Source organism: Sminthopsis crassicaudata, chromosome 4 (assembly GCF_048593235.1).
Source record: "Sminthopsis crassicaudata isolate SCR6 chromosome 4, ASM4859323v1, whole genome shotgun sequence".
NCBI classification, from domain to species: domain Eukaryota; kingdom Metazoa; phylum Chordata; class Mammalia; order Dasyuromorphia; family Dasyuridae; genus Sminthopsis; species Sminthopsis crassicaudata.
The window spans coordinates 38,946,509-38,972,862 of record NC_133620.1 but is presented as its reverse complement, the minus strand read 5'-3'; the positions used below and the strand labels follow the sequence as shown (position 1 = coordinate 38,972,862).

At 38.0% G+C, this 26,354-nt stretch overlaps 1 long non-coding RNA gene across 2 annotated transcripts in view; it reads right to left on the bottom strand.

The window, feature by feature from the left end:
• LOC141541830 (uncharacterized) overlaps positions 1-26,354 on the bottom strand; it is a 108,617-nt gene that overhangs the window by 5,842 nt on the left and 76,421 nt on the right. The window contains exon 3 of one of the 2 annotated variants that reach the window (XR_012481913.1): positions 740-1,618. The exons of the other annotated variant lie outside the window; for it this stretch is intronic. This is a non-coding gene — a long non-coding RNA (uncharacterized LOC141541830). Of the gene's footprint in view, positions 1-739; positions 1,619-26,354 lie in introns of those variants that run through there. 2 annotated transcript variants of the gene reach the window in all.

The following is a 26,354-nucleotide window of genomic DNA, read 5'->3' as shown; positions in this document are numbered from 1 at the left end:
AGCTCTCCCATTCCCTCCACTGCTAGTGCTACCCCTCTAAGATGACCTTCATCCATCCATCTATCTATCTATCTATCTATCTATCTATCTATCTATCTATCTATCTATCTTTCATCTATCTATCTTTCTACCTATCTATCAATCTGTCTATATACATATATACATATTCATCTGTCTACACATATATGTGTATATAAATACATATAAATATATGTGCATATACATATATTTGTACACATATACAAATATGTGTGTATATATAGTGTATATATATATAGTGCATATATATATATGTAGCAGTCATATCTGATTCATTGTGACAACATTTGATGTTTTCTTGGCAGAAATAATAGAGTGGTTTATGATTTCCTTCTCTAGCTCATTTTACGGAAGAGGAAACTGAGGCAATCAGAATTAAATGACTTGCCTAGGGTCATACAGCTAGGAAGTCAGAGGCCAAATTTGAACTGAAAGATGAGTCTTTCTGATTCCAAGCCTGGTATTCTATCTACTGTACTACCTAGTTAATATATGTATGCCTATGTGCATATATACATACATGTATTCACATGCATGTAGATAGACAACTTTCTTTGTATATCTTTGCTTTCCTCATTAGAATAGGAGTTCTTTGAGATCAGAGGTCTGTTTTCACCTTTCTTTATATTCGCAGAGTTTAACACAGAGAAAAGAACATAGACAATTCGTAATAAATATTTATTGATTGAATATTCTCGGGATCAGAGTTTTGACTGGGATGAAAAAAATATACTTTGGAATATCTCCCTTGCTAGGAAAGAAATGTATGTTCTGAGAGGATAAAGAAGAACTATCTCCACCTAGATTTACAGAGCTGCCTTTCCAATACCTATAGAAATGATGATATAATAGATATGAAAAGACTCTTAAGAGGCCATTTCATATATCCTCCTGCTGTGAACCAAGACTCCACCCCAGATATGCTTTTAAAAAATCCTGAGATGTTCAATGGAAATTATCCAGAAGTTGCTTAAAGAAGGACAAATTCTAGATAGTAAGTGCCAGGAGGTACAATCACTTTTTAAAATTTTGCAATTCCTCTAGCATCTAGAATAATGCTTTGAACCACAAATGTGTGTAGTGGGCCAGAAGGGGGCACTCCCTGAAGGTGCAATCCTCTGAGTACTTTCTCTTCCCTCAAGAAATACCCTCACGTGTAATTCCAATGAAATTTCAGGATGAGTAGGCTGATGAGGGGTCTTCAAGATGGTAACTATACAAGTCTCAGTTGAAGAAGCTCAAGGGAAAGCACCCCTATGGTGTGCCAGGACACTCAGTCCATACTCTACTGCATATCCATTCCTAGCACATAGTGGGGGCTTAATAAATGCTTGGTAAATGAAAGAATCAATAAATTCTATCTTTATGAACAAGGATCAAGTTACACACTCATTACTTTGCTCTACTTTGGATCATTTTCTTGCTCATTCACACTTCCACCAGAGGGCAGGCAGGGGAAAGAAAGAGAAAGGTGATGAAAGATGTCAATTTCTAGGGTTGCTCTTCTTTCTTCCAGATGGTGCAAATGGTCCAAAATCCAGAGGTGATGAGAAAATGCATTCCAGGGATGAGGGTCAGCCTGCACAGAAGCATGAAGATGGAAGATGGGATGTTATGTATGAAGGCCAGTTTGGCTGGAGTTTAGAATGCATGAATGGGTACGAGATAAAATAAGCCTGGAAAGACACACTAACTCTAGGATTGAAGGGCTTTGAATTCCAAACAGAGAATTTTGTATTTGGTCCCAGAAGTAATAGGGAGTCAATAACAAAGCCCTTTCCATCTAGCTCTCTGACAGAAGTTTTTGTAACCCTAGTAATCACAATATTTTGTACTAAAATGCATGGTTTAAAATTAATTTATATAAATACATAAGCCTCCCATTAAATGTTATGAAGACTTGTTTAAAATGATAATTTGCCTCAAAAGTTAACTGTTGAAAATCTACATCAATCTCCTCCATTCTTGGAGTCAGCCAACATTTACTAAGCAGATTTGGCAAAGTCTCACCAAATAAAAGATGATAGAGAGCATTACAAAAGACAAAACAGTCCATTTTGAATGCATAAAACATGAAGGTTTTTTTTGCATGAATAAAATAACTGAAACTAGAAAAAGAAATATAACATGGGGAAATATTTACACCAAATATCTCCCTTTAAAAGCCAAGATTCAAGACATACAGGGAAAGGACATAAAATATAAAACTCAAGGAGCCATTCTCCAATAAATAAAAGGTTTAAAAATGTTTATTTTTCCAAAAAAAATTCAAACTACAAATAAGTTTTTGAAGATAAACTCCAAATCATTAGTAATTAGAAAATGCAAATTAAAATGATTCTGAGGTTTCCCCTTATACTTCACAAACAATATGGGTCTTTTAAAGTTTTTGTTCATCTGTCATCAGTTTCTAAGATTGGAAATTTTGGAAATCGATCCCCAAATTACATCCCACAAAAGTACAGAATTACCTTCCTCCATGAAGAAAGAGACTAATATTCATTTTATCTTTGTGTTCCTAATATATATAGCATAGGACCCTGCAGCGAAAGATGGGTAAAAAGTACTTATTGTTCAGGTTGGATTGGAATGGGATTCAAGCCAGACTAGTGGTAGAATTCAGTTGTCAAAAAAAAGTCCCGTTATAAATCAATAAGCATTTATTAAGCAACTATTATTTTTACAGGGCAATGTGTCAGGAACTACAGATATAAAGTTAAGATGATAGACAATTTCTGTCCTCAAAGAGCTTACATTCTTTAAGGGGAGACTATAAGCAAATTATTAAATGAGTACAATGTAATTCTGATGAGAAAGAGCCTGTATTTGAGGGCTTAGAAGAGCCATCTTCTAAGGACATGGCACTTGAGTTTTGTAAGAAGCAAAAGATTTTCAGAGGTAGAAATGATAAGAAAGTGCATTCTAGGGATGAGGATCTGCCTGCACAAAAAAATATAGCTAGTGAGAATCTGAGGTGAATTTTGAACTAATGAAAAATGATTTTTCCTGATTCCAAGCCCAGTGCTCTAGCCACTGTTGTGTAGCTGGAGCATAAAAGGTGCTTAATAAATGTTTATTGACTATTGACTAAAGAGACTCTCTGGAGGCTAAATAAGGAAGAGCATGAAGGTTGGTTTGACTGGAATTTAGAATATATGAATGGACATGAGGTAAAATAAGCCTGGAAAGAAAACACTGGATTTAGGATTGAAGGACTTTGAATGCCAAACAGAGAATTTTGTATTTGATCCCAGAAGTAATAGGGAGCCAATGAAATTTATTGCACTGAGGAGTGACAGAACTGTTTTAGGAATAATTCTTCAACTGTTCTTTGGAGGCTGGATTGGAGAGGGAAGAGATTTGAGTCAGTTAAAAGGCAACAATGCAGGTTACATTATCATTTTGTGTTAAAAAAAAAAAAGTTTTCTGGTTCTAGTTCTGACTGCCTCAGAGGAATCTAATCCTGGTTCAATTCAATAACGAACTCATCATTTCTTATGTACCCAGTAAGTGGGTGCTAAGAAGGATAGAAGCAAGGACCTGTTACCTGCTCATGAGAGCTGATTGTTAAATTTTCCAGTGTGAGATTTACACTTCAAAATTTGGCAAAGGCTGCAAATTATGGTTTGATTGTGTTGTTGATTGTCTAGACTTAAAGTAATAAAGTGTTAATGGTACAGATTAAACTTTACAATTTTTCTGCTTGCTTTTAGGAAGTTGTTAAACATTTAATCACCCCCTGAGTAGAGTCATATATGACCTGGTCCCTGCCCTCAAGGTGTTTATAGTCAATCTGTAGAGACAAGTCTGGCTGAAAAAATAATGACATAATAATGACTTAAGCCAGTGCTAAATGGTGGGATTCTATTGATAAAAGCTGGAGGTGTTTGTTCCCACAAGGGAGAGCTCCATATGGGTTGGTTCTGGCTACCCATTTATGGATTAATTGTGCATTAAAAGTAAGTAAAAGTCTGATCTAATGCAGAGGAAATGTATTGCGTTAGTCCTCTGAGACTGGATATGGATGTGGACTCCTTTTGGACTAAGCAGATTGTCATCCTCCTGGGACCAGTAGTGTCATGGGATAAATTCATCATCATATAAGATCTTATTAGCCTTGATTCTCCATCTCATTACTAACCTCTGCCCCTCTGATTGGAAGATAGGGTCATGAACTCCAAATTTCCATTAAGGAGAGAGCTCAGATCAAACATCTCCTCATCTTTCACCAGACCATGCTCCCTCAGGACTACTCTGACTGACTTCTCCACCATTTTTTCTCTTCCTCCCATACTTCTACCCCCTTTCAACTTCCTTTTGTGTGTACACTTCCTTCATTAAGTTCTTATTTATATGGCTAGCACTTTGCACAGCCCTTGGAACATAATTTTATTGTTGTTGGTATGTTGTTTTTAATCATGTCCAACTCTCTGTGATCCCATGTGGGGTTTTCTTGGCAGAGATACTGGAATGGTTTGCCACTTTCTTCTCCAACTCATTTTACAGATGAGGAAATTGAGGCAAACAGGGTGAAATGACTTGCTCAGGGTCACATAGCTAGTGAGTGTCTGAGGTGAGTTTTTAACTAATGAAGACGATTTTTCCTGATTCCAAGCCCAGTGCTTTAGCAACTGCACCACCTAGCTGGCACATAAAAAGTGCTTAATAAATGTATATTGACTATTGACTAAAGGCCTCTCTGGATTTAACTAAATGGCCTCTTAGACAATAAATAGGTATAATAAATCACTAGACCTTAGTTGATGCAGGATAATGGTTGATTTATAGTGTGTGTGTGTGTGTGTGTGTGTGTGTGTGTGTGTGTGTGTGTGTATGAAAATACAATTTCCAAAGCCTTTGATTTTGCTAAAGCAGCAACATCATGAAGAATGTCTTCACTATTCATGTGTTTTGTAAGAATGTCACCATCGGTGTTTCAAAGTAACATTGACTTTATAAGATTTCAGAACTAGCACCTTTGGGAACAAGAGGTGGGATGAGTTTCTCAGTAATAATGTCTTGGTCAGAACAAATATAGAGTATTGTGTTTAATACAGTATACCGCAAGGCAGCTGGAATGGCCACAGAATCCACATTTTAGAGTTGTAAGAGACCTCAGTGGTCATCTAGCCCAATGACTACAGGAAAGGAATCCTTATCACCACATGTCTAACAAATGGTCACTCGGCCTGTTAGAAGACCTCCGGTGAAGGGAAACACATTATCTTTTATAACAACTCATCCTAGATGGTTTTTAGTGATAGGGCTTCAATCCATGATTCATAAGAATTGGTTGAAAGAACTGCAGGAGTTTAATTTAGAGAAGGAAAGACTCAAAGATGACATGATTCAAGTAACTGAAGAGTGGGTCAGGTTCAAAGGAAAATAGATTTGTTCAATGTGGTCCCAGAGGGCAGAATTAGCAGCAGTGAATGAATATAACAAAAAGACAGATTTAGGTATGATTTTAAAAGAAATCCCAACAACTCTAACAATTACATTTATCCCAAATAGCTGAATGGAGTCAGGAGGAATCAGATGTCTCTTCATTGGAGGTTTTCAAGCAGAATCTAGAAGACCAGCTATAATATAATCAGATATTTTGTGAACAGGATACTTTCATGGGTCTAAGTTGGCTGCTGATACCTTTTTCAAATATAAAATCCCGTGATTCAGAGCTAGAGAAAGGGAACTAAGAAATGATGATTGATTGGGATTCTATGGAATAGAAATCTAGGTTCTTTCCCTACCATTCAGCAAAGTCCCTGTGACAGGGACATGAGTAACTACAGACAGGGAGGTCTGCATTAAAGAAAAAGCATTGGAAAAGTCATGCCAAAGGAATGTTACCAGAAAGGCCCTCCCAACCACAGCTGCTACCTGAACATCCAGGATTGGCGATGGACCAAGGAAACATGCTGAAACAGCAAACTTCAATGACAAATGGCAAAGTTACAAAGGTTTAAATCTGAAATGAAAAGAGGAACTGTTTTTGGCCTGAAGAAGAAAGGAAAATCAAGGCCAGCCTTGGCTACATTTAAGTTTCAAGAGAGAGAAAAATCAACCATCTTGTGAATCAGGTTCTCCTAACAAGTTGCTTGGAAACTGAGGGACCAGGATGTTCCCTGTCAAAATAATTTAAATCCATCTAAGTTTTGGAAAAACATTTGAATACATGAAGATTGTGGCTAGGAGATCAGATTTAACGAGTTTACTTGTGTTATGTAAGCAGCGCTTTCTAAATATTGAAGATGACAGATTGGTGAGCTGCACTTGCTTGGAAATATCAGTTACTGTCCATGTATGTGTGTGTGTGTGTGTGTGTGTGTGTGTGTGTGTGTGTGTCTGTGTGTGTGTGGTGTCATTGAGCTGCTCTGTGGCCTTTCTCTTGTCCCCATCCCTATCTCCATGATTCCTTGGGTATTTATAATTAAGATTTATAACCTTCTCTTAGAACAAGAATTTTTAAATAAGGATCTACAAACTAGACTTTAAAAAGATATTTTGATAATTATATTTCAATATAACTAGTTTCTTTAATAATTCTATATATTTTATTTTATGCATTTAGAAACATTATTTGGAGAAGGGTTCCATAGGATTCAGTGGATAGATTGCCAATGATGTCCTGGATACACAAAAGAGTAAAAATCCTAGACTTGATTACTTCAGCATCTATTACTTTTAGCATCTCACTCATTTTCTCATAAAGTTCCTTTGTTTAATTCAGGCAATAGAAATCAAGGGGTGGGAAAAGGAAGGTGTTGAGGTGGGGGGGAAGAAATTGTTATTGTTTCAAAAACAAGAATGGTCCCTTCCTCACTCAGGGATTATAGAGAGTCAGGATGAAGACAGATGACATAGCATGGTATAGTAAAATTAGTACTAGATTTAGAATCAGGAGACTTGGGTTTGAAAGGAGATTTCAATCTTTTGGGCTCCAGTTTCCCCTTCTGAAAATAGAAAGCTTTCTTGATTTCTCTTCCCCTTCTCATTAGAGCTCTTTGTCAAAAGACTTTGTATATGTGTATATTCATGTGTGTATGTGTGTTTAATATTTACTCTTCTGTTGCATCCCTCCAGAAGAATGGAAGCTCAATGTGTAGGTGCTTAATGGTGAATGCTTAAAGGTGAGTTCATGTCAGTTGAGAAATATGGTATATTTATGTTAGAATAGATGGGAATAGTGGGTTTGGAGGACATGTTAGCTACTTTAGATATGTTAAGGGTTATTATTTAGAGGGGGAACTAGATTGTTTTATTTGGCCCTAGAGAACAGAACCAGGGACAGATATTAGGAAAAAACTTCCTAACAATTAGAGTTGAACATAAATGAGATGTGATGTCCAGAAGTATGGTGCATTCCCCTTTCTTGGAGGTCTTCAAATTGGGGTTGGAAATAACACTTTTTGGAGCAGCTAAGTAATGCCATAGGGTATAGAAGTTAAGGCCTGGAGTCAAGAAGATTCATTATTCTGAGTTCAAATCCAGCTTTAGATACTTAATATCTTGGTGACCCTGGGTAAGCCACTTAATCCTGATTACCTCAGTTTTCACATTAATAAAATAATTGGAATAGGAAATGGCAAACCAGTCCAATATTTTTTCCAAGAATGGGGTCCCAAAGAGTTGGACATAACAAAAAATGACTGAACACACACTACTTGTCCAGTATATTATAGTGATTTGGCTACTGAGGTTCCAACTTTCAAATACTGTCATCTGTGAATGAATGGAACAGCTTGGACTGGATAATCCAAAATCCCTGCAGCTCTTAATCCTGTGATCCTTTCTCCACAGATTAAATTGCAATGAGAGATTTCTGATTTTTTTAAAAAATTGATTTTTAAAGTTTGTTGTCTATTTTTGGGATTTAACAATCTTTTCCCTAAAAATTACTTCATATAGGAATAGAGTATGTTTTGAATATGTTACTTGGATGGTATATAAGAAGAAGATGGCCACAAAACCACAAAGATGTTGATTGAAGTGTCACCTCTGTTACATCTTGATTGCATGATGCTGAACAGGTCATGTCCTAGGGATCTCTTTAAAACTACACAAGGTAGAGAGCAGTTGCAGATCTGTAGATAAGAAGACCAGACTTCCAACTCCACTTTTGTTCAACGATCTTTGACCTTGGAGCACAGACTTAGTCTCTGTGGATCTTGATTTCCTCATGTGTAAAATGAGGAGATTAGAATAGATTCATTCTCCAGTTCTCTTATCTTTAGAATTTATCCTAAGTTTCAATGAGATCTCAGGTCCATAAATAAAAAATAAGGGGTAACTACCCTCTCTTCAAGCAAGGCAAGAAAGGCCACATATTGTCCTGGGTAAGGGAGGGTGTCCTTTACAGGCCACCAAGAGGGCTCAATCTTCTGTCTCTTCATATATAGTCTCATCAAAGGGCCGATCCAACAGAGGTATCAACCAATGATGGGAATACTTCAGCTGCAACAGATCCCCAACTTCATTTATCTCCTTTAATGCAGTATCAAGTATTTCTTTGGTATGTTCTGCTGACAAGAAAAACCTAGCTCAGGATTCAATAATTGGAGTGGCAGGAAATCCCACTACAACCACACCAATGTTCCGCTTCAACATTTCCCGTCCAAATGCACCAATTTTAGCTGGCATGTACAGCATCAAAGGCACCACAGGGGAATCTTCATTTCCATAAATGATGAGGCCCATCTCCTTCAACATGTCTACATACAACTAACTAAACTACATAAAGGCTAATTACCTACAACTCTTCCTTTGAATTGAAGGGTCCTTAGAAGATAAGAACTCAGTGGCTTCTGATGACCATTTCTCTGATGTCCAAGTTGGGAATTAACAGAATTGGAGGCAACTCAGTCACTGTTAAACAATGAGAACACAGGTTCAAATGCCTCAATTGATGCTTACTGTCTGCATGACCTTCAGCAAGCCATTCAAATGCTTTCATCTCAGTTTCTTCATCTGTAAAATGAGTGGGTTGAACCAGAGCATGAGGCCTGGAATAAGGAAGACCTGAGTTCAGACACTGTCCTTAGATATTTATTAGTTTGGGCAAGTCATTTAATTTCTGTTTGTCTCAGTTTTCTCATCTGAACAATAGGGATAATGATAGCATCTCCTTCTTGGGATAGTTTTGAGCATACAGTGATAATATTTGTAAAGTGGCTGGCATATAGTAAGTTCTATATAAATGTTAGCTATCAACATAATCATCATTACCATCATCATCATCTGTTCTCTAAGGTCCTTTACAATTCTGGATTCATAATCCTTTGAGTTAGAACAGAAGTCAAGTATCACTTTTCAATCTCTAGCTCTCACCATCAGAAGGCACTCTAATTTATAATCATTTCTTAACATTTATGAAAGAATCCCAATGCTGGGTACAAAATGAGAAAAGTCTGGCTGTTGTCATCTCCTGGGACTTCGGTTCTCTGCTGCCTTGCTCATTCCTCCTTGAGCGAACTCTGCTGGGAATTCCAATCCCACCCCCCCACCCCATTCCCATCCCCACCCAAAAGAACAGCACAGAAGAAAAATATCAACAGGGCCAGACATAGCCAAAAATGTGAGTGGAACAAGGGAAACAGATTTCTATGCCTGGCAAAGGTTCCATGTTGGCACTAACTAGCACACATGCCATTCTCAAAATTTTACTGGCATCTGTGATATTCCTAAAAGCTGAATGATACAAGTCTCCTGAAGATCTTCTGCTTAGTTATGTAGTTTCCCCTCACCTCTTACTCCAGTCCCAGTCTCCCCTAGATCCCTACAATTAACATTGATAAATTGTTATGTGCTAATGGTTCCCCATTTCCAAATAAATAAATTCAAAATCCTTGGACTGTCATTCAAGGCCAAAGCCACCTTTCCAGTTTTGTCTTATTCTTTCATTCAATTTATTTTATCCTTAAATTTCATAGGGCTTTTAACTGTTCCTTATTTATGTCCTGAACTTTCTTCCCAGCTTTCTCTTATTCTTCCCCTCAATTTACTTTATCCTTAAACCATATTGGGTTTTTAACTGTCTCTTATTCATGTCTTGAACTTTCTTACTTCCTTATATTGGTTTCTAGGTTGCCTCCCTTTTCACTTTCTCTTGTCTGTTGAATTCAACTGTAGAGATGTTGAGGTTCTCCCAGTGCCACAATAAATATAACATATATAAAGTCAATCCTCAAGTCCTCTCACTCTAGGTCTTCCACTCTTTCCATCCTTAGGTTATTCATGGGAAATTCAAATTTGATCAGACACTGAAAAGGATGGGGGGACCTGCCATACAAGAACTTCCACAGTGAGGCTCTCTCACTAATATTCCAAGCAATTAAAAAATAGAACGACATTCCTTGGAAGGCCATGGCTTCTCCTTCACTGGAGGTCTTCAAACAAAGTCTAAAAGACTCACTGGTAAAGTGTGGAATAATGGGAATTCTTTTTCAAGTATGGGTTGAATCATGTACTTTCCCACTCTGAAATTCTGTAATTTGGTAGTGCTGTGACTTGGTTCAAGGGGTCATAGCTCTATATTAGTAAATGAGCTCAAAGGTCACCTCTTCTAATTTCTTTTTTTTTACAAATAACGAAACGAAGGTCAATCTTCCTCACTTAATTGGAAGATGAGCCATAGATTAAGGATTTTTTCAGCCTACAGTGATTCACAAATATTATTTACTAAGACATAAAGGGTTTCAGGCTCTGTCAGGCTATGCCTATCAATGGAAACAGAAATCCTTGAAGTATTGAGATATAAAAATAAGTGGCCCATAATAGTATCTATTGCAATTATTCATCAATCCATGATACTCTAGAGTACTGAGATTCAAGTCAAATCTAGCATCTCTTTTTGTCTTTTGAATTTGTGTCATGATATGTGTCAAGAAAGTTTCCCTTTTCATGAAAGAGTCATAGTTTCCTAGTCGTAGAAGAAAACTCTGAGGTTATATAATCTAACCTACTTCACGCAAGAATCCCCATGGCTATATCTCTAACAAGTGATTATCTGGTCTTTATTCAAATACTTATTATAACAGGAAGATTCACTGCCTCAGAAAGAACTCTATCTTGTTTCTGGGCAACTTCCAGGGTTAGAAAGTTCCTCCATAAATTCAGCCAAAAGGTTATCTTCCTCTTGTTGTTTCCATCCATATATTATTCTTTCACCTCGCACCTCACCACATGCTCTTTGATATAGTGACACTGGTGTCCTCGCTATCTTTCAGGTTCAATCATTGTAAGTGCCTGCCCCTCATGCCTGAAACTCCCTCCTCTTTATTTCCTTCTCTTGGCTTCTCTAAAGTCTCAGATAAAATCCTACCTTAAAATCTTACCTTCTACAAAAAGTCTTTCCAAATCCCCCTTTAAATTCTAGTGCTTTCTGTGTTGATTATGTCCAATTTATTCTTTATTCTTATTTATAGTTCATGTGCACATAATTGTCTGCATATTGTCTCTTCCATTAGACTGTGAACTCTGATAGGAGAGGCTGTCTTTTGCTTTTCTTTATATCCTCAGCATCCTGTTTATATACAGTAGGCATTTAATAAATGTTTATTAACCATTTGATAGCAGGGGCTGTCTTTTGCTTTTCTTTATATCCTCAGCATTTGGCATAATGCCTGTTAATATACAGTAGGCATTTAATAAATGTTTATTAGCCAATTGCTTTCTGGGGTTACACAAAATATGTCTAACTCTTCTCCCATGTGACACCTCCTCATATTCTTGAAGAAACTATCATGTCTTCCTGAATTCTTCTCTACTTTTTTTTTAGGCTAAATATCCCCAGTTTCTTTAACCATTCATCACATTTCAGTTTCAAATTCCCTTACCATCTTTGCTGCCCTCCTCTGGACATATTCCAATTTGTCAATGTCTCTTTTAAATGTGGTTTCCAGAACTGAACACCATGTACTAGATGTGGTCAGAATGGCATAGCACGCAGTGGGACTAGTGCCTTGCTTACTGGATACTGTATTTTAAAATAAATAATGTGGCCTAAAATTGGATTAACTTTCTGGTCAGCTACATCATACTATTGACTCATATGGGGCTTGGAGTAAAGCCTATGGCATTTTGAAATGAACTGCTTCGCTTTTGCTGAAGGTACTTGTGTAATTAAATTTCTGAATCTAAATGTAAGAATTTATTTATCCCTATTCAATTTCATCTGGTTAATTTCAGACTATCATTCAAGTCTGTTGAAATCTTTTTTTGGAAACTTGATTCCATTATCCAATATATCAACAATCATGTTCAGCTTCTTGTCATCTGCAAATTGGAGAATCATGACTTGTATTATGTATTTCTGCAAGTCATTGATTTTTAAAATGTTGAACAGGATGACATTAAAGAAAACGTGACAGTGGACCACTGAAATCCCTTTCTAGGTTGACATAGATTCATTAATCAATGCTTTGTGTATAGGCAATGCATCCGGTCAACTATACCACTATCTGGTGCATATTCTTTATCTCTTCCCTGGTAGAATCACCAGAGACTTTATTGAAATTCAGATATACTATGTTTAAAGCATTCCCTTGATTTACTTTACCATAGCTTATCAAAAAAGGAAATGAGGTTAGTTTGACATGGCTCCTTCTTGGTGACCTCATGCTGACTCCTAGTGACTACTATTTCCCCTTCTAAGTACTTCTAAGCCATCTCTTTAATCTATTTTGTGAATTTTGTGAGCAGACACATTGAGCTCACCACTGAATAGTTTGCAGAATGTACCTCTTGTCCCTATTGGTAAATAGGAATGGTATCTGCTCATTTCTAGTCTCTTAGAGCCATTTCTATTTCCTGGAGCTCCTCCAAGATGACTCACTGGCCACAATTGTACAGTCACTTGGCAAATTTTTTGAATATGATAGGATGTGATTTGTCTGAATCTGAAGTCTAGCCCTTAAGCAGAGAATTGATTTCTTTATTTTCTCCTCACTATCTTGGACTTCAAAGAAAAAGCAAAAACATTTCAATTAATCATGTATTCTTCCCCATCTGAAGATTATGTTCCTTGATAAGAAAGATGGAATTAACTTTTTCTTTCTCATCTGTTAACATTACATTATTTGGAACCATCCTTGTTCCTCTTGCTCTGAAATTACCTGAAAGAGCCTTTTTCTTTCTTTTCTTTCTTCCTTTTCTTTCTTTCTTCCTTTTCTTTCTTTCTCTCTTTCTTTCTCTCCTTCTTTGTCTCCTTTCTCTCCTTCTTTGTCTCCTTCTTTCTCTCTCTCTTTCTCTCTCTCTCTCTTTCTTTCTTTTTTTCTTTCTTTCTTTTTCTTTCTTTCTTTCTTTCTTTCTTTCTTTCTTTCTTTCTTTCTTTCTTTCTTTCTTTCTTTCTTTCTTTCTTTCTTTCTTTCTTTCTTTCTTTCTTTCTTTCTTTCTTTCTTTCTTTCTTTCTCTCCTTCTTTGTCTCCTTCTTTGTCTCCTTCTTTCTCTCTCTCTTTCTTTCTTTCTTTCTTTCTTTTCTTGCTGAGGCAACTGGGGTTAAGTGACTTGCCCAGGATCACACAGCTAGGAAGTGTTAAGTGTCTGAGGCCAAATTTGAACTCAGGTCCTCCTAACTTCAGAGCTGATACTCTATCCACTGCACCATGTGGCTGCCCCTAAAAGAGCCTTTTTTCATTATTCTTTACATTATTTTTGTATAGCCTCAGTTCCTGGCTTTTCATGTTAATCAATAAGTCATTCAACAAGCATTAAGTGTTTACTATGTACCAAGCATTGTGCTAAGCTCTGAGGATACAGAGAAAAAAGCAGAGCAATCATTGACTTAAAGGTGCTTTCATACAGGTTTATTATTTGGCATTCAAAGCTCCTCATAAAATGTCCCGCTCCACTGGATTAACACATTTCTCTCTTTCCACAAACTCTAAAGGGTCAACGCTATCCCTCATATATGACATACCATCTCCTGAGTCTGAGAAAGGGTAGAAGTTTCTTTAAATGCTCACCTCAAACATGACCTCTTATAGCAAGCTTTTCTTGGCTCCACTTCTCCCATCTGCTGGTACTTTGCTTTCTAGGGCTGCTTTCAATGTAGTCTCTGATGCTTATTAGCTAAGAATAAAGACCAAGTACTTTTGCTTATCCTGACTCAAGCTGATTCTAAGGTATCCAGGGTGCTAACTTGATCTTCACATTTGGTGCCCAACATGCGAACCAAGGACCCTAATTTCACTGAAGAAGTCCCTGGTGACCAGGAAATAGGGTGAGTATTTTAATAGACAAACAGGGAACTTACTTTGTTAAGGACTAAACTAATAACCTTTTCTAGCTGAAATGGGCCAGATATTAGGAAAAGATTATCCCCCATCCTCAGCCCCACCCCCACCCCTGCCCCAGAAGGGGCGCTATAGAAAGCATACTTAAGTTGATCAGGGACAAAGCTTTATTGTAACTTGGGAACAGATTGCTAGACTCTCAGGCACATTAGAACGCACATCCCCCTGGTTCTTAAAGGAAGAAGAAATAGGGCCAGATAATTGGAAACTTGTAGGAGATCAACTATGTAAATATTACAATCATAAAGGGTCTCATCCAATTTCCACAGAAACATTCTATATATACAACATAATACAATTGGTCTTAAAGAATCCTGCAAATTATAGAAAAAGGAAAAGTTTTAAGAACAGCCAGATGAGGAAGTGTGAGGAAAAAGAGGAAAACAAAGGACAGATTGGCAATATCACCAGAGGGCATGAGGAATTAAGTGAGGTTCAAGGGCTTGGTGATTCTCACTCTGACCAGGCAGCTTCAACTCTGCCTCTGGAGCAGATCCTTGACACCCCCCATCAACTCCACTTTCCGGCATGGAGGGAGGAGGAGGAGTGGGAGGGGCAGTGATAACACCAGCACCTCCTCCCCAGCAATCACCCCTTCCTATGACTAGATTGCAAAAGGCACTATTTAAAGCCACAGAAGGACAGGATACAGTTGATTTGAAAATAGGAATGTATCCTGTCATTCGACAATTTAACTCTTCAAGTCAAGAAGGAAGATACACTCCTTTTGATCTAGAAATCCTCAAAGACCTGAAAAAGGCTTGTAGTCTTTATGGGGCTATATCAGTTTATGTTAAGATGTTATTACAGAATTTGGCTTATGAAGTCTTAACCCCTAGTAAAAATCTATCGCAAGGATATGCTTAGAACCTGGACAGAACTTGTTGTGGCTTTCTGAATATAGTGAGCTCTGTAGGATACAAGCCCAACAAAACAGTCATAGTGGAGTTAATCCTTCAATCATTTGTGACCAACTAACAGGTGTAGGTTCTTATACAGACATTTCAGTACAGATTAATTACCCCATAGCAGCATATGAGCAAAAGCATGGGCTTTTATCCCTGGTAAAAATGACAAGGGTGACGCCTTCACAAAAATAGCACAAGGGCCAAATGAACCCTTTGCTGATTTTTGTGGGATGTTTGCAGACAGCTATCATATGGACCAGTGGTCCTCAACTTTTTAAATAAGAGGTCACTTCACTGTCCCTTACACTGTTGGAGGGCCGGACTATAGTAAAAATAAAAACTCACACTCTGTCTCCGCCCCTCAGCCCATTTGCCATAACCCATCGAGCCACATAAATGTCCTCAGCAGGCCACATCTGGCCCACAGGCCATAGTTTGAGAACTCCTGATATGGACTGATGATGAAAATGCAGTAACAGACATTTTGATAAGGCAACTTGCTAAAGAAAATGCTAATGAGGTTTGTAGAAGAATTATACTAGGACTATGCAAGGATGCTCCTTTTATAGCCTTTTATAGCCAGGCTATAATGCAGACTTCCCAAGATCCCAATATGGGAAGACATGGTCCCTTTTGGTAAGGGACTTCTAGAGAGACTCATCAATGCTTTCAATGTGGTAAAGTAGGGCATCAGAAAGTTCAATGTTAACATAGAGACAGAGTTAGAAAACAGGATGGGAGAACAAGACCCAATACTCCATGTCCAAAATGCAACTGAGGCTTCCATTGGACGTCAGAATGTAGACTGATTCAGGGAAATAGGATGAGGGGCCTAGTCCCAGAGCCCCAGGCAAAAAACACTTGGGGCATGATGGCAGCTGATACTACACCCAGAGAGTGCCTAGAAGTCCAGTACCCAGACATGATCAATCAGCCAGGAAGCAACCTTATGGGAGAAAGAGATTACAATTGGGGAGAATAAAGTTTTATGCAGCTGAGACAACTGAGATACCCCCTGGAGAAGTGAAATCTGTTCCTCTCCAGCCTATGGATCCCTTGCCTCCAGAAAGAGTAGGCTTGACCATTTCACCTCCTGAGAGTACTTACAAAACAGTGTCCATCCATACACTGATGTGGGAAACTGGGGAATGTGTAGATAATATCTCAGTCACTAACACAGGTAGACAATGTGTGACTTATCAACCTGGAAAAGTAGTAGCATCAGGTTTAGTGATACAGTCTCCTAATAAGCAACCTGGTGATAGTCATCCATATTCTGACTCCTAGCAGCAAAATCCAGGAATATACTAGACAGCAGCTGTGACAGCTGATCAACCTATGCTGACCATCTATATAAATGGCATACCATTAGAAGGATTGGTAGACACTGGTGCAGATCGTACAGTTATTAGAGGTGCCAACTGGCCCAGTCACTGCCCAAAGACTAAGGCAGACACCTATATGTCTGGCATAGGAGGATCAATAGCAGCTGAAGGTAGAGCTACCCCTTTGAATTGGATATTTGAAGGTGGAACAGGAGTTTTTACTCCTTTTATAGTTGAAAAAATCCCTATCAATCTGTGGGGAAGAGACATTTTACAACAATTAGGGTTAAAAATGAGTACTTCAGTTTTTTAGTCAGGGCTGCTTTTGAAGGCCTGCCACCACTCTCACCTGTTCCTATCCAATGGAAAACTGATACACCAGTGTGATTAGAACAGTGGTCTTTAGGTAGCGATAAAATTCAGGACTTATTAGACATAGTACAGGAGCAACTTGACCAAGGACACTTACAATCTTCTCTAAGTCCTTGGAATTCCCCAGTATTTGTTATAAAAAAGAAATCTGGAAAATTGAGGATGTTAACTGATTTAAGAAAGGTAAATGAACAGATGGAAACTATGGGAATTCTTCAACCTGGACTTCCATCTCCTACTCAATTGCCTAGAGATTGGCCTCTGTGGGTTATAGACATTAAGGATTGTTTCTATTCTATCCCTCTAGAAAAGGAGGACATGAAAAGATGTACCTTTTCAGTGCCCAGTGTTAACTTAGCTGAGCCTTATAAAAGATATGAATGGACAGCTTTGCCACAGTGAATGAAAAACAGCCCTACTATGTGTCAAATGTATATTGCTACTGCTCTTTCTCCAGTAAGAAAAGCATTTCCAAAAGTAATGTTATTACATTACATGAATGATCTATTGGGATGTGCACCTGAGGAACAAATGTTAGAAGCATGTCTACAAAAAACCATAGAAACACTAAGGAATTATAAATTGCACATAGCTTCAGAAAAAATTCAAAGACATGCTCCTTTTCAATATTTAGGATATGACTTATATCCTAAAGTGCTTACAGTACAAAAACTCTCCTTAAGAACAGAGAAGCTAAACACCTTAAATGACTTCCAGAAATTGATAGGAGATATCCAATGGATGCGTCCTGTGCTAGGCTTGACTACCTGTCAATTGCAACCATTGTATGACATTTTAAGGTAGACAGTGCTTTAAACTCACCACGCCAGCTTACAAAAGAAGCTCAAGAGGCTTTGAGAGAAGTTGCTTTATCCAATGTGGTTGAAAGAGTCACTCAAAACCCCTTGGAATTATCAGTTTTTGCTGATAAGAGGCACCCACATCAGTCCTTCATCAAGGAGCCAGTGTGATAGAGTGGGTGAACCTCCCAGCACAACCAGAACAAAGCCTTATTCCTTACCCAGTGCTTGTGGCTAGAATTTTATTAAAGGCCATTAAGCAAGCAGTACAATTATCTGGGATAAGACCTGACAAGATACACACCTTTTATACTAATGCACAAGTTAATGTGTGCTGTGAAACCATCCCAGAGTGGCAAATTTTATTGGTCACAGCTCCAAATTTTACACACGGGTCTCCATTAAAGATAAACAGACTATTACATAATTGGTGATGGATTCTTGAAGAAAAGGTTTATAAAGTTCCTCTTAAAGGACCAACTATCTTTACAGATGGATCCAAACATAATATTTGTGCTGTATACTCTCATGACTTAACAATAAAGAGAGTAATCAGAACTCCTTTTCAGTCAACTCAGCAGAATGAATTATATGCAATCATTCTAGCTCTTACTTATTATCCAGGAGATATAAATATATCTGATTCAGCTTATTCAGTAGGTATGGTACAAAGAATTGCCACAGCCCAAATAAAATTTGTAGCCTCTAATATATATATATCAGCTTTTTAAGGAACTTCAAGAGCAAGTGAGAAAGCATCCAGGTAAGATTTATGTCTTTCATGTTCACTCTCATAGTGGACTTTCAGGTCCTATTTTTGATGGTAATTCAAAGGCAGATAGCCTTCTAACTATGTTAGCCAATACTTCTTTATTTCAAGAAGCCCAAGAATCTGATTCTAAATATCATCAGGCTGGTCAAGCTTTATGTTTACAATTTGGAATAACAAGAGAGGAAGCTAGGAGTATAGTAAAAGCCTGTACAGCTTACATTCCTACACTCCCTCCAGGGAAGAACCGTTGTGATTTGAGACCCAATGAAATTTGGCAATAGATGTGACCCATTATCAATATTTTGGTCGTCTGTCTTTTATCCATGTTGTGGTAGACACTTTTTCAGGATTCACTTTTGCAATACCAGAAGCAAAAGAGACAGCCCGAGTGGTCACTGAATTCCTTATACAAGCATTTACAATTATGGGTGTGCCACAAGCAATAAAAACAGATAATGGACCTGCATATACTTCTAAACATTTTGCACACTTTTGTGCACAGTATAAGATTTTACCCACCACTGGCATTCCTTTCAATCCTCAAGGACAGGCAATAGTAAAGAGGAGAAACAGAGACATTAAGATGCTCCTCCAAGAACAAAAGAAAGGGGGAGCCACAGGTAACCCTAGAGAACTTCTAAATCTAGCTTTTTATACTATTAACTTCTTGATTTTTGACAAAGATGCACTAGACAGGTTTTATAACCCACCAGAAGGGCAGTGTCCAATGTGAGCAGCTCCACTATTTTTAGATAATCACCAGGTGATGTGAAGAGACCCACAAAGTGGTGAATAGAAGGGACCAGATAGGTTAACTTCTTGGGGAAGAGGGTTAGCTTGTATCTCTACAGATGGAGAAGGAATCAGATGGGTGCCAATGAGCTGTATTCACCTTGTCCATTGGAGAGAGATGGAGAAGACCCTTGAAATGAAGGAGAAGACCCAAGAAACATTGGGTGGTTCGTTTGCTGACTGTGCCCACCACTGAAAGAGCTTGGCAGTTATGGTGTTTGACTCATGGACATTAAAAATTGTTGGACTTCTAAACCCTCAGGAATCATTGGATTCTCTGAGACATGATAAGACTGTTGTTGGACTTTTAAACCCTCAGGAATCATTGTATTCTCTGACACATGATAAGACTGTTGTAAGACTTGAAAACACTCAGGAATAACTGGATCCTCTGAGACATGATAAGACTGTTGTAGGACTTCAAAATCTGCAGGAATCATTGGGTTTTCTGAGAAATTACAAGACTGTTGCAGGACTTCAAAATATGCAGGAATCATTGGATTGCCTATCATATAAAAAGACTGTTGCAGGACTTCAAAAACTTCCAGGGATCATTGGATTCCCTGAAATGTGAAGTAATGGACAATAGATTGGTTTTGGACTATCTCTTGGTAGCTAGAGGTATGCATGTGATTGTTATTTACATACCCTCCTTCTAGGACTTCTGGGAATTTTTTATAACATCATGTTGATCCATATTGTTTGTTATATCACTACTTGCATGTACAATTCATGTTTGTTACACCACATTGAGTCTGCACTGGCTGTGAGGGGAGTCTACACTAATAGCCTGTGCATTATTGATATATGCTTCTGTAATAACTCCCATGCTGATGGGTTTGTGCATACTTGTTTCTAACAAGACCCTTCAGCCCAGAAACCCATTAGTAATATCTGACTTGACTCCCCACTTCCCTTTGGTGTTTTTCCTGAGAAGTCAGGGAGGGCGTAATCATCTCCTTTTTGGGGTTCTCACCTCTCTGAGAAGTCAGGGATGGTGTGACAACCTGTGTTCTAAAACAAAAGAAATTAGGAGATGCAAAGAACTGAAACTCTTACTAGATGCACTTAGGCAATGGAACACTTAAGGCTAATTACTTATTGGACAATACTCTATTAGAATATGCTTAGATAATGGCCCTTCCCACTATTCTGGTGTATAGAGAGAATTTTAAGAGGGACTAGGGAGTGGAGTAAGAATAGTCAGAGTAACTTTTGGCAATAGAGGAAAGGAAGGAAGGTCGTGGAGATCCTGCGTCCATCCAATTCCCTTCTACTCCTAAAGACCAAGAATAAAGACCAAGGACTTTTGCTTATCCTGACTCTGACTGATTCTAAGGTATCCAGGGTGCTAACTCAGTCTTCACAAACTTGTACCTGTCTGTGGTGATAATAATTGCTATGATAGTTTAACATTGACATTAATATTAGTCTCTCCTAAGCACTTTAAAATAATCATTTCATTTGATTCTTACAACAGCCCTATGAAGGTGATACCATTTTAATCCACATTTTAAAGATGAAGATTACCAAGATTAAATGTCACAGCATTAGTGGCTGAGACTTGAGTTGAACTGAAGGTTTCCTGACTCCAGGATTAGCACTCTATGCACTCTACTAACTGTCAGTCAAAAGAGGTTATTTTTTAATCATTGGAAGTTCCCCATCCCAATGAAATCATACGTTTAGTCTAAAAATATATTTTCATATATTATCTCCTTTGGGCATCTTCAAGTCAACAGACATTTAAACCTGCAGTAAGACTAAGCCTAACAGAGTTAGCTAGTGGTGACCCAGAACAAGAATGCAGTCTAAAGTAAGTTTCCTTCTGTGAGTGAGGTTGACCTCGCTTCAATGAATCAATCAACCAACCAACCAATAAGCATTTATTAAAGACCTCCTGTGTTCTGGGCAATATGTATGCTAGGGGATGGGGATGCAAGTGTGAAGAATGAAATCTAATCCTTTGGACCATGTTTGGTTTGGATTATTTAGTGTACTTTCTGGAGAATGTGATCCAGAGCTCCCACACATTCAGGGCAGTCTGCCCATCTTACTCATTAACAATGACAGGTTTTCCATATTTGTAACCAAAGAAAGAGACTCTAATTCTGTAATAATGTGTACAAAACAGGAACCCTCCTCTCTTTGCCGAGATTTTCAAAAGGAAGAAAATAGCCTACTGTGTGTCTCTTACCACATAAGATAAATTTAGGAGCACAAGGATTCCTCATCATAACTTTGTGGGGTTATAACTCATTTTCAGCCACCTGTGTCCTAATCCAATAATGTTTGCTTAGTTCACGAAGGACCATCAGCTATGTAGTTCAACCATTACCAAGATGATGACCCAAAAGATACAGTGATTCTCTGACTTTTTGACAGGATGAATTATTGATGACTAGGAAGTACTTCAGATGTACATCTGTCCCCTGTCTTTTCAAGAGGAGCTAAATCAACAAGATCCATTTCTCAGCTCTGAAAGAGAGGAAAAAGGTCAAAAGGGGGAGAGAAGAAGGGAATGAGGGAAGGTAGGGAAATGAATCCTTGACTGCAAAAAAAAGTTTTGAGAGTTTCCTAGTATGTGATTGTTTTTTCCCCATATGTATGCATGTATGCATATCTATACATATACTTGTATACATAGTGCATACATATATATGCAGACACATTGTTGTTATTCTGTTATTTCAGTCATATCCAATTTTTCGTGACTTCTTTTGGGTTTTTCTTGGCAAAGATATTGGAGTGGTTTGCCATTTCCTTCTCCAGTTCATTTTACAAATGAGTTAACTGAGGCAAACATGATTAAATTACTTGCCCAAAGTCACACAACTGTTAAATGTCCCAGGGCAGATTTGAACTCAGGAAGATAAGTCTTCCTGACTTCAGACTCAGTTCTCTATTCACTGTGCCCTTTAGCTGCATATGTACATATATATGTATACACATATGGATGTATGTGCACACACACACACACACACACACACACACACACAGCTGTGAGTTCCTTCTCAGAATTTCAGAACTGGACAGAATCCTGCCTTAGATACTAACAAGTTGTGTCACATAGGCCAAATCACTTAACCTATCAGCTTCAGTTACCTGTGAGGATCAAAGGAAATAACATATATAAAGTACTTTGCAAACTTTGCAAAGCTCTCTCAATATTAGCATTTATTATTTTGATTGTAACATTAATTATTGTTAATACTTCTTGTGGCCACTCATTACACTTTGGAGTGACTCTAAATTGTTAGGATTTTTTGCTTTTCATAGGGTTTGTTTGTTTCTTTGTAATTTACTTCCGTTGCTACTCTTTCTGCCCTCTGGGGCCAAGCAGAAAAAAAGCTTAATCTCTCTTCAAGATTGCAAAAAAGAAAAAAAAAAAGTATGTCCCTGAGTCATCTCTTCTTCATGCTAAACACCTCCAGTTCCTTCAAATGATTTTATATGGCATAGGCTCAAGGCTCTTCAGCACTGCCATTGCTTTTCCCTGTCTTGGAGGTAGACAGCATGTCTTTTGAATTAGCACATTAAGTCCCCTGGGGCTAAATGATCCCCTCTTTCTGCCTCTGAGTCACCCATCTGTGGCTTACCACATAGAACAGGTGCTACTTCAACTGACGAACGTTTATTAAGAATTTTCCCTGAACTGATCATTAAACTCCTCAGTGAACTTACAATATGAGAGTGAGATATATGTGTGTGTATGTATGTGTGTGTGTGTATTTATATATGTATGTATATGTGAGTCATAGTCCTGAGCCTTTAGGGATTTACAATTAAGTTGTAAAATTTTTAAAAGTTGAGAAGAATTATTAGCAAGATTACATATATATATGTTAAATTATATATAATTATACATGTAACATATATAATTATATACTAAATTATATATAATTATATATATATATATGGATATATATATAATTATAAGCAAGATTTTATATAAATTATAAGCAAGTCAATAAACATTTATTAAGCATTTACTATGTATGTTCCAGGCACTGTGTTAAGTGTATAGGAGTAGGAGTATAAAGTATACAGGAGTATAAAGGAGTAAAAGAAAGGCAAAAGTCAGATCTCAAGGATCTCATTAATGGGGGAGATAATAGTCAGACAAGATGTGAACAAGATACAGAGAGGACAAATTGGGGATAATCTCAGAGGAAAGACATAAGCCTTAAGGAGGAGCTGGAAAGGTTTCTGGTAGAAGGTTGGATTTTAGCTGAGACTTGAAGGAAGCCAGGGAAGCCAGGAGATGAGGAGGAAGGGAGTTCCAGGCATAGGGGACAGCTGGGAAATATTCTTGAATTTGGAAGATGGAGCATCCTGTACAACAAATAGCAAAGAGGCTTGTAATGGCAGCTCTCACAGTGAGGTGTAAGAACACTAGAAGGGTACAACCTCAAAGTACAAATGTAATAACAATTTGATTCAACACTTTTTCATTAAGTGTTTATTATATGCATGATAAAGACTGGTCATATACTACTGATTATGTCACTCTGAACATGTCACTTAACACTTTGTATTAGGGGCAACTATGTGGCACATTGGGTCTGGAATCAGGGAGACATGAGTTTAAATCTAATTTTAGACAACTTACTAACTATGTGATCCTGAACAAATTATTTAACTTTGTCTTCCTCAGTTTCTTCACTTGTTAAATATGGATAGTATCATCACCGTTTTAACAGGGTTGTTGTGAGGATCGCATGAGACAATATTTGGCAGCATCTGGTACACAGTAGGTGCTTATTAAGTACTTTTTTCCTTGTGAGAAATTATGAATATGAATTTACTGGGAAGCATGAAAAGACATATTATAATGTCAGAAAAATTGAGACAAGATAGAGATTAGAGAGGACTTAATAATTTATTTGAAAGGGAAAGATTTACTGGGACCAAATGAATCCATGATTTGGTCCCAGGGCTGAATGAGATTATTGTCTCCAAGAATCCAGCAAAAATGTGAGTTCTCAATGTCATATATACACGTGGCTCAGATTCAGGGGGTAGACTGAGGCAGGGGCGGACTCAGGGTGCTGAAAGTGGGAATGGACTCTGACAGGGTGGGGCAAGGAGATGGGATGACATCATGGAGATGGGGAGAGGCATCTTGATAAGATGGTATCTGATATTCTGATAGCTTGGGATGGGGAGAAGCATTCTGATATTCTAAAATATCAGATCTTTTATCTTTATCAAATATTCTGATTAAGAAGGAGGGGTGGTTTCTGCAGGACTGAGCAGAACAATTATAAGCTGAGGCAGAACAATTAGGGAAACCAAGGCAGGATAATTTAGAGAAACTGAGTTGGGATAATTAGGGAAACTGAGTCAGGACAATAAAAGAGAACTGTGGCATAACAATATATAACCGTTGCGAAATGAATTAACTAGAACCAGTTTAAGACATACAATGACTAAATTGTTAAGAGAAAGAATAATAGCATTAAGAAATCCCAAATACTGTATAATTGTAACAACCATGAATGGTCCCAAGAAAAGATGAAAAAATGCACCTTTTGCAACTTTTTTCAGAAATAGAGGATCATGGGTATAGAGCATTATCCACTCTGTTGGTCTCTTTTATTTTGTTATAGGAGATGAAATCTCAGGGAAAGAGAAGAGAGATATATGTGGAAACAGAAGTGAATCAAAACTAACAGTTATCAATATTAAAAAGCAGAAATGAAACAATATCTGCACTCAAGGAATTTACAATCTATAACTGAAGAATATAATCATTGGCTGCTGTTCTCTTGCCCTTTTTGTCCATTGACTCTGCTCTCTCTCTCTCTCTCTTTCTCTCTCTCTCTCTCTCTCTCTCTCTCTCTCTCTCTCTCTCTCTCTCTCTCTCTCTCTCTCCCCCCCCACTTTTTGTCACTTTTACTGTGTATCTCTATCTCTGTCTCTCTGTTTCTCTGTGTTTCTTGTCTCTTCCTCTCTCTCTCTCTCTGTGTGTCTCTCTCTCTGACTTACTGTCTCTCTCTCTCTCTCTCTCTCTCTCTCTCTCTCTCTCTCTCTCTCTCTCTCTGTGTCTCTCTCTCTGACTTACTGTCTCTCTCTCTCCTCTCTCTCTTTTCTCTCTCTCTCTCTTTTCTCTCTCTCTCTCTCTCTCTCTCTCTCTCTCTCTCTCTCTCTCTCTCTCTCTCTCGCTCTCTCTCTCGTTCTCTCTCTCGCTCTCTCGCTCTCTCAAATAAGGAATTTTGAGAGTCTAACAAAATCTATTTAAGCAGCACCAGGTACTAGAGCACTTGCCTGAACATCAGTTCCAGGCCCTAGTGTGTGTTAGCCCTGTAACCTGGGACAAGTCATTTAATCTCTTGATAAGTCACTTAATAGCTTTAGTTTTTCAACTCTAAAATAGGTTTGAGATGATTCCCACCATCAATTTCAGCAGCCTGATGTAAAGATCAAGTATAAATCACATTTTCTAGTAAATGCAAAACACCATCTAGATGAGCTTTTAGTATCAGTGGGGAGGATTACAAAGGAAGTGGAAGGCAGATTTGGCACCCTTCAAGAGTTAATAGGGAAACAGGATGCACATTAGACATAAGAATACTCAGGTAGACAGCAGAGTAAAGGACTAGTGTAGCAAACTGAATCAAATATACTGATATAACTGATACTGATATAACAGTATCAAAGAAGAATGCAAATGGAAGAATAACTCCTCTACTTACCCAAGTGATTCTCTTGCATAAGTCAGGTGAATTAGCCAAGCTTCTCCCAAGCTCTGAGCTGGCTTTGGAAGGAGACCAGTGTGAAAGGAGGCAGGAGGGCATTTCAAAGAGAGAAGAATGATCTATGCAAAAGCCTGAGGGCATGGAATGAGGAAGTCAGGTGTGGTGTGTACAGTTCAGATGAGCTTGGCTTCTGGAGGACTTTCTGTGCTGAACTGATGACTCCACCAGGAAGCTGCCCAAACACATTCATTCCCCAGGTACCCGGCGCCTGGTCTAAGGCCAACCTGGTATTGTCAGAGGATTCCAGTGTACCCAGTTGGCTAATACAACAATGCCCATTCTCTACAAGACAGG